This window comes from Suricata suricatta, chromosome 17 (genome assembly GCF_006229205.1).
Source record: "Suricata suricatta isolate VVHF042 chromosome 17, meerkat_22Aug2017_6uvM2_HiC, whole genome shotgun sequence".
Lineage (NCBI taxonomy): Eukaryota > Metazoa > Chordata > Mammalia > Carnivora > Herpestidae > Suricata > Suricata suricatta.
This window is the reverse complement of record NC_043716.1, coordinates 49,943,878-49,951,989: the sequence shown is the minus strand read 5'-3', so window position 1 is coordinate 49,951,989 and position 8,112 is coordinate 49,943,878. Positions and strand designations below refer to the sequence as shown.

At 41.0% G+C, this 8,112-nt stretch overlaps 1 long non-coding RNA gene across 1 annotated transcript; it reads right to left on the bottom strand.

Annotated features, from left to right (window-relative positions):
* Window positions 1-6,007: 6,007 nt before the first annotated feature.
* LOC115282312 lies at window positions 6,008-6,622 on the bottom strand. The gene is made up of 2 exons (XR_003904592.1): window positions 6,483-6,622; window positions 6,008-6,410 (listed from the first exon to the last, which is right to left on the bottom strand). It is a non-coding gene; the product is annotated as an uncharacterized LOC115282312 (long non-coding RNA).
* Between the last annotated feature and the right edge of the window lie 1,490 nt (window positions 6,623-8,112).

Here is an 8,112-nt window from a genome sequence, read left to right as displayed (position 1 = left end):
AACCGTGTTATAATGTTCCATTTAATTTTTTTCAGATCTACAAGCATTGTTTTGCAGTATTTTGTAGTTTTCAGCATACAGGCCTTACATATATACTGTGAAATCTATTTATACTTATTTAATTGCATTCATAATGCTACTTTGCAATCATTTCTGTTATAATGGTTTATTGCTGCTATATGGAAAAATTGTTTATATTTGTATATTAATTTTTTTAATCTATGACCTTGAAAATTTGCCTGTTATCTTGTAGCTTGTTTTCTAAATTATTTGGAGTATCCTATATAGATAACTGTCATCTCTAGATAAAAATAATCTTATTTCATTCTGTGTAATATGTATGCCTTTTATTTTTTTTCTCATCTTAGTGAATTACCTAGGATCTTCAGCAAATATTTAGTAGAAATAGAGAAGAAACTGTTGCTTTGTTTCCAGTCTCAGGGAGAAAGCATTACCTCTTTAATCATTAAATAGAATATTAGTATAAAGCCTGATAAGTGGTTGGGGAAATTTCCTTCTGTTCCTAATTTCTGAAAGTTTACATCATGAATCAGTATCATATTTTGTCCATTTCATTTTCTGTATAAATTGTAATGATCATATGGCATTTCCCCTTTATTATGTTTATATGATGAACTCAAATGACTAATTTTTTGAATGTTAAAGCAAATTTCTGTAATACGTAGCACATTTCCTGGAAGGTTCTGCATGAACACAGAGCCATTTGGGAGAGACAAGTGCTACTTTCCCAGAACTTCTGTAGGTAGTGTCTTAAACATAGAAATACCATTAACATACCTTATAGGCACAGGCCAATGTATATTTGGAAAATGTGGAAGACCTATTTACTATGAAAGTGTCTTCCAGATGCTTTTTGAAGCATTCAGATTATGCAGCAGAAACGCAGGCATGCCTATTACCACGATCATTTTAAAGGATGATTAAACAAAAAATTCCTCTGTATATTGCTGCTACAACAAAGTACCATAACCTTAGTGGCTTAGAACATAGCATATATTATCTTATTTATCTGGAACTCAGAAGTCCTAAAATCAAGGTGTTGACAGGGCTGCATTCATTCTGGAGCCTCTAGGGGAATTCATTTCCCGGTCTTTCCCAGCTTCTGGAGGCCTCGCCTGTGGTCCCTTTCTCACAGCACTGCAGCCTCTGCTGCCTTCTTCTTCACACTTACTCTGCCATTGACCCTCCCCACTGTCAGGGCCATTGTGATTGAGGATAATTTCCCCATATTAAGAGCCTTAGTCATGTCTGCAAAGACCCTTTTGCCACTTAAAGGAATACAGTCCCCGGTTCTGGGGATGAAGCCGTGCACATCTTTACAGTTCTTATCCTGCCCACCACACATCCTGACATCTTTTCACAGGAAGCCTTGCCTGCTTTCCACAGCTGTGGGATTAGCATGTGGATGACGTGTCTTTGTTTGGGCGATCAAATCATTTGTGATCCTTTCACAGCACGCTGCTGGATAGCAGCCTGGGCTTCTGTGTTCTTAGACGAGTGTGAAGTCTACAGGTTACATCCTGGGCAACATGGAGAATCCTGCTTGGCCTGGTGGCGCTCTCAGTCATGTTTCACTCTTGTGTATATCCAACATTAGCCATGGAGCTGTGGGCACACGATACATCATAACAGCACTCACAGCCGCACGCTCCCCTAGAGTATTCAGCGTTTTATCCCTCTCTTCCTGAGGCCTACCAGTTACACAAGTCTGTGGTTACTGGGTGAAAACTCGTACATTTTCTCTGTTTTTGGCCTAGATCATGGGGCATGTTAGATGCCTGTTTCTAATGATTATTTTAATGATAGTTTAAGCCCCCGGCTTAGATTGCTCCTCAGTCTGGCCAGTTCTTCCTCGTCTCTTATGTCACACAAGCCTTGTTCTTCAAACCCCACGGCGCAGAGGCAGAGCATCCCCCTGTGAGCTGTGCAGGGCCAAGCAAGTCACTGGCCTTCGGTAAGTCATCACAGCGCGTGGGGCTGTGCCTGGGAGACGGAAGCTGGGCCTTGTCCGGGCCTCAGCTCCCCGGGGGTCTCGGGGCCCGCACACTCTGGCAAATGCTTTGGAAATGCAATGATCTCTCAGGGGGTATTAATCACTTTTATAATGACTTCAATAACTGTAGGTATGTGGGTACATATACCCACTCTAATTATAGCTCAGGTATATTAAAAAGAAAACAACTTTCCTGAACCTCTGCTAGGTGCCAACCACTTGCTGGAGCATGATAATACAGCAAGGAATACTTATATAGAAAGCTGCTCCAGGCCTGTTGCCTATATAGAGGGTAAGTGCCCATATGCGTATATGGCAGCTTTTAGAATTAAGTTGATATTTTGGTTTGTTTTTATATGAAAGAATACTCTAGGCACATAATTTCAGCTAAAAACTTGCTTGTTCATATTAGCAACATTTCTGGAAATACACAGATAACTCAGAGGCCGCTACAATTCTTAGAACCACTGCCCCCCACATTGTGATTCCACTCTTGAGCTCCAGTGACATCAAAATGACTTAATGGTGTTTATAATTCCAAAATTTTTGGCACTACTAGTTATTTATCACCGATTTGTGGGAGTAGACAGAATATGGGAGAAATTTTTGTTCATGTGTGTGGATGTGCCTGTGTGTGTATGTGTGTTTAGGTAATTTCCGTTTAGAACCTCCTGAGCAATAAGAACATTCTTGATGACAAACGTAGGAGTGAGAGTGGTTGTTGATGGAAGGCTGACGCTGACTCCTTCTTCTCCGGATTGACTTGGTTAGTAGTCAGAGGTGACCCGGTATCTAGGCAAGTTTGTCTGGTTACCGCCAGAGAGCCTTAACCCACATTGAAGAAGTCTCACTTATTTGGCGATTAAGATTATTCAGCATTTTAGAGGATGATCCTGCTCTTTTTTCTCCACTCTTCCCTGGGGTATGAGCCCCCAACTGTGCTTCCCGCTTTCACTCTGAAATTTCCTTGGTAATCCCGGTAAAAGTTTGTTTATCAGACCTCATTCATTTTAAGTGGCTTTAATGTAAGTATAAAAATTGACTCAGAAATTGTTTTGGTTAGTGAAATTTGATGCTCTGGAAAGCCCCACCTCCTTTTGTCTTTAAAACATGCCCACAATGGTGATAACAATATATTGTGGCAATTAAAAAAAAATATCACTCCGGGGCACCTGGGTGGCTCAGTCGGTGAAGTGTCTGACTCTTGGTTTCGGTTCAGGTCAGTATCTCATGGTTCATGGGTTCAAGCCCTACTTTGGGCTCCGTGCTGACAGTGTGGAGCCTGCCTGGGATTCTCTCTCTCTCTCTCTCTCTCCCTTTCTCTCTCTGCTCCTTTCCCTCTCCCTCTCTCTTTCTCTGTCAATAAATAAGGAAATAAACTTAAAAATCCCCTATATCAAGCTTTTTCCCAAGTTCCTCTCACCCTTAATGTCTTAGGGATACTGTGCTTTGAGGTTTTGCCCTCACTGTAGGTCCCACCCAGTGAAGGACACCTAAGAGTGGTATGGTTTTTTTTAAATTTAAAATGTTTATTTATTTTGAGAGAAGGAGAGAGAGAGCGATAATGTGAGTACAAGTTTGGTAGAGGCAGAAGGAGAGGGAGAGAGAAAGAATCCCAAGCAGGCTCTGTTCTGACAGTGCAGAGCTTGATGTGGGGCTTGATCTCATGAACCATGAGATCATGACCTGAGCTGAGATCAAGAGTCAGAAGTTTAACAGACTGAGCCACCTTAGTCACTAAGTGGTATTTTTAAATTGTTTTTTAATTTACTATTAAAATATTTGAAGAGACAAAACAACTTTCATACATTTATTGTTTAATATCATAACTATTTTTTCTCTCATGTTCCCATCCATTCTTTATCTTTTGAATGTTTGTGACAGTTGGAAAGATGTAAGAATAGATGACTGGACTCAACAGGGATTTGACAACTTTCTTTTCTCATACTGTTTCTTTTTCCTGCCCACACAATCTATTCAGGTTCCTGATAAGAATTACCACTTGGTTAGTTGAGTTTTGTGCATATTATCTTTGCTTCTCCATCCATTTTTCAGGTAGATATACTTATCCCCATTGCTTCTCCTCCTCTCTTTCCTTTTACTGCTCCTTCTTCTTCTTCTCCCTTTTCTCCTCCTCCTCCATCCTCTTTTCCCACTTCTTCCTCATCTTCCAGACACTGCCAAGTGTTTCCATGAATTATTTTATGTAATATTAATCACACAATTTTATGTTATATATATGATTTGTAATTTTTTTCTAGATACTATGCTGTATGTTAGACACAGGAATAAAGCATACTGTCTATGTTCAGGAAACTTTGGGGTGTGTGTGTGTGTGTGTGTGTGTATGAGAGAGAGAGAGAGAACGAGTGAGCAAGAGAGAGAGAGGGGTGGGCTGCCATTTATTATTTGTGAATAAATGAATAATTCACAATACCACATTTATAGTATTATTGTTCATATGGTGGAGCTAGTTACAAAGTGTCACGTAAGTACTAGCAAAGGTTCCTCTGGGGATCAAATAAGGATACACAGAGAAAGTAACATCTGCCGTGTATCTTGAGGGATAAATTCAAGTTCACAAAAGGATAAATTCAAATTCACTAAAGGAAAATCAGAGTTAGAAAATATTTGCTGTTGGGGAATAAGGAAGACCCTCTGGTTGGTGGGAATACACAGTACGTTTTGCCAGTCTGGGACATCTTAGTTGGCTTAGGCAGCTACGACAAATACCATAGACTGAGTGGCTTAAACAACAGACTATTTCTAATAGTTCTGAAGACTGGGAAGTCCTTGATCAAGGTGCTGGCAGATCCAGTGTCTGGCTCATGGATTGCTGTCCCTGCATCATGTCTTCACATGGCTGAAGGAGTGAGGGGCATTCTGGGGCCCCAATCCCACTCCTGAAGATGCCACAGTCGTGGCTTAATTACCTCCCAAAGACCCCCCTTCTAAATACCATCACACTGGGGCTTAGGATTTCAGCATTTGAATTTTGAGGGAACTCAAACATCCAGTGCACAACATGGGAAAATGACTATAAAAAGAGTTAAGAGTAAAATATGAAAGGCTTGACATTAACGTGTATGGCTTCCTGATCTTTTTAAATGTTTTTATTATTATTTTTGTTTTTAAAATTTTAATGTTTTTATTTATTTTTGAGAGAGAGAGAGAAAGCGTGAGCAGGGGAGGGTCAGCAAGAGAGGGAGACACAGAATCTGAAGACAGGCTCCAGGCTCTGAGCTAGCTGTCAGCACAGAGCCCGATGCGGGGCTCAAATCCACGAACTGTGAGATCATGACCTGAGTCAAAGCCAGAGGCTCAATCAACTGAGCCACCCAGGCACCCCAATAAAATATTTTTAAAAGCCAACACTATTCATACATATAATCGACAGTTATTTTAAAAAATTTTGATGTTTATTTATTTTTTTTAGAGAGACAGAGCATGAGCAGGGGAGGGGCAGAGAGGGAGACACAGAATCTGAAGCAGGCTCCAGGCTCCAAGCTGTCAGCACAGAGCCTGCTGTAGGGCCCCAACTCATGAGTTGTGAGATATGACCTGAGCCCAAGTCAGACACTTAAACCACTGAGACAGCCAGACATCTCGGTCAATTATTTTAGATGTGCATGTTCTTGAAGGGCATTTTAGAAAATAATAGATGGGTAGATTCTAAATATGAGTCAGGTATTCAGGAACTATACTCTTGTGTGGTAAAGAATCCATTCCCCCCCAAAAGCTAGGAAATAACGTGTGTAAGATAATGTAAGTTTTATGTGCATGTGCCGCAGAGGCATGGGGTAATGGAGGTGTGGGTGGTGGGAAGGAAGGTGAGGAAGGATGAGAGAACCACTAAGATATTGACTTCTGTTCGCTGACAATTTGCTTGTTGCAAGAATAAAACTAAACACAGAGTTAGCAATTGGGGAAGAAACATTTGTACCCCAATAAAGAAGAATCACACTTAGAAAAGGTTTATCCATACTCCGAGGATACATATGTCTTATATTCTTTATTCAACTATTATTTGAGGTCACTGAATGGAATTTACCCGGTCCCATTTTCCCTTGAGACAGTCAAAGCCTCATTTTAAAAGACCAGCAAAGATTCATGTCACACATTTTCAGTCCTCAGACAACACTCAGAGGTCACCAGGGACCCCATAAACGATGAAGAGAAAGGTGGAATGTGGTTGGATGGAGCTTCTACTGAGGACTGGTGTACTTCATTTGGAAAAACCTCATAAATGTTGTCCTGCTGGTGTAGGCTTTAAAGGTAAACATCACGAAGATCTGGGCTGATTGCTGGGGGTTTTTTTGTTTGTTTTTTTTTGCTTGTTTGTTATTGGTCTATTGTAATATTCCACGTCCTTGGCTCTCGCCCTTGACATCAGCTTCTGTAAAAATAACTCAGTTTTACTGCTAACCAAAGGTTCTTTATATAGCCCCAAAGTGTACCAGTGCCGTACTTATTTATGCAGAAAAGTTAACTCCGAATCTGGAGAGCCTTTGATGTTGTGTTGTCACAAAGCCAGGGTCAGTCCAGTGATTTGTGAAAGGCTTCTCAGATCAGGTGTGAACAGGCAAGAACCTGGAGAGAAAGCAGTGTTAAGACTTAAACTTTCTGCTTTTCTGTTTACTTTTTTTTTTTTTTTTTTTTTTTAATGAGGGACAGTTTAAAAGATGGGCAGTTCTATTATGGATAGGTTACAGAAACACTAAGCCTTTTCTCCTCACTTCTGCTTCTATTTTTGGAAAAGATATTTTTTTTTTTTAAAGTTCCAGAAAATGATGATGAATGAGCTGGGTGTAAGCCGGCATGTCCCTAATAATTGAAGCATTTTGAAAGTTAGGTGAAAAGGCAGTGCCAAGAGATGGTTATGTCTGCAGAGAGGAGACAGGGGAGGTTGATAATCCCAAGAAACTCCATGGACTGTAGTGAACCCTACACTTCACTCTCGCCAGTCATCATCGCCCCTAGGGCTTGATGTCAGACTGACCTTAGGTCATACGCTCCTAGGGGGGCCATGGTTCTTGCGAATTTGCTTATCCCAATGCTTTTACTGTGTTCCCATAACATGTTGAATACAATTCAGTGTGTATGTCAGAATGGTGGTGATCATGAAAATATTGCCTCTATAAAATGGAATGGAATAAGCTAGAAAGAACCCTAGAGAAACTCTTATTTTTTTTTTAGTAATCGTATTTTTTATTATTGCAAAAGAAATGGTACCTCTCTCATTTTAATTTTTTTAATGTTTACTTTTGAGACAGAGAGAGAGAAAGAGCAAGCACCCAAGCAGGGGAGGGGCAGAGAGAGAGGGAGACGGAATCTGAAATAGGCTCCAGGCTCTGAGCTGTCAGCACAGAGCCCCAGGCAGAGCTCAAATTCAGGAATGGTGAGATCTTGACCCGAGCCGACGTTGGATGCTTAACTGACTGAGCCACCCTGGTGCCCCAGTACCTCTTTAATTTTAAGAGAACTGAAACAACATATCCACTAATATAATATGTCTTAGCTTTCATTTTGGATCTAATGAAAGCATATTGGTTCAAGTCTCCTTGCAAGCTAGTGTTACTTTTATCCACTACTGTGACAGATGGTGGTGGCACACCAGCCTGGACTGTGGCCACTCATAGGTGATTATAATCTAACAGCCTCTGCTAGTATCCTCAGCGGATAAGCAGCGTCATAAAGAGGACTCTGAAATCAGAGGGCCTGGTAGAGTGGCCTCATGTAATTCATATCTTCTCTCCCATCCTTTTCTAATTTTACAAGTCGTATATCATAAAGTCCTGACTTCTTGTTCCACGGCAGCATGCTCTCAAGAACTGAACCAAATCTCCAAATGGAGGGACGCTCAGGTGGCTCAGTTGGTTAAGCGGCCGACTTCAGCTCAGGTCATGATCTTACAGTTCGTGGGTTCTAGTCCCACGTCAGGCTCCGTGCTGGCAGCTCAGAGCCTGGAGCCTGCTGTGGACCCTCTCTGCACCTGTCTCACTCAGCTCTTTCTCTCTCCCTCCCTCTGTCTCTCTCAGAAAATGAATAAACATTTAAAAAATTTTTAAAAAGGAATTTAAATTCAAATGGAAATGCGG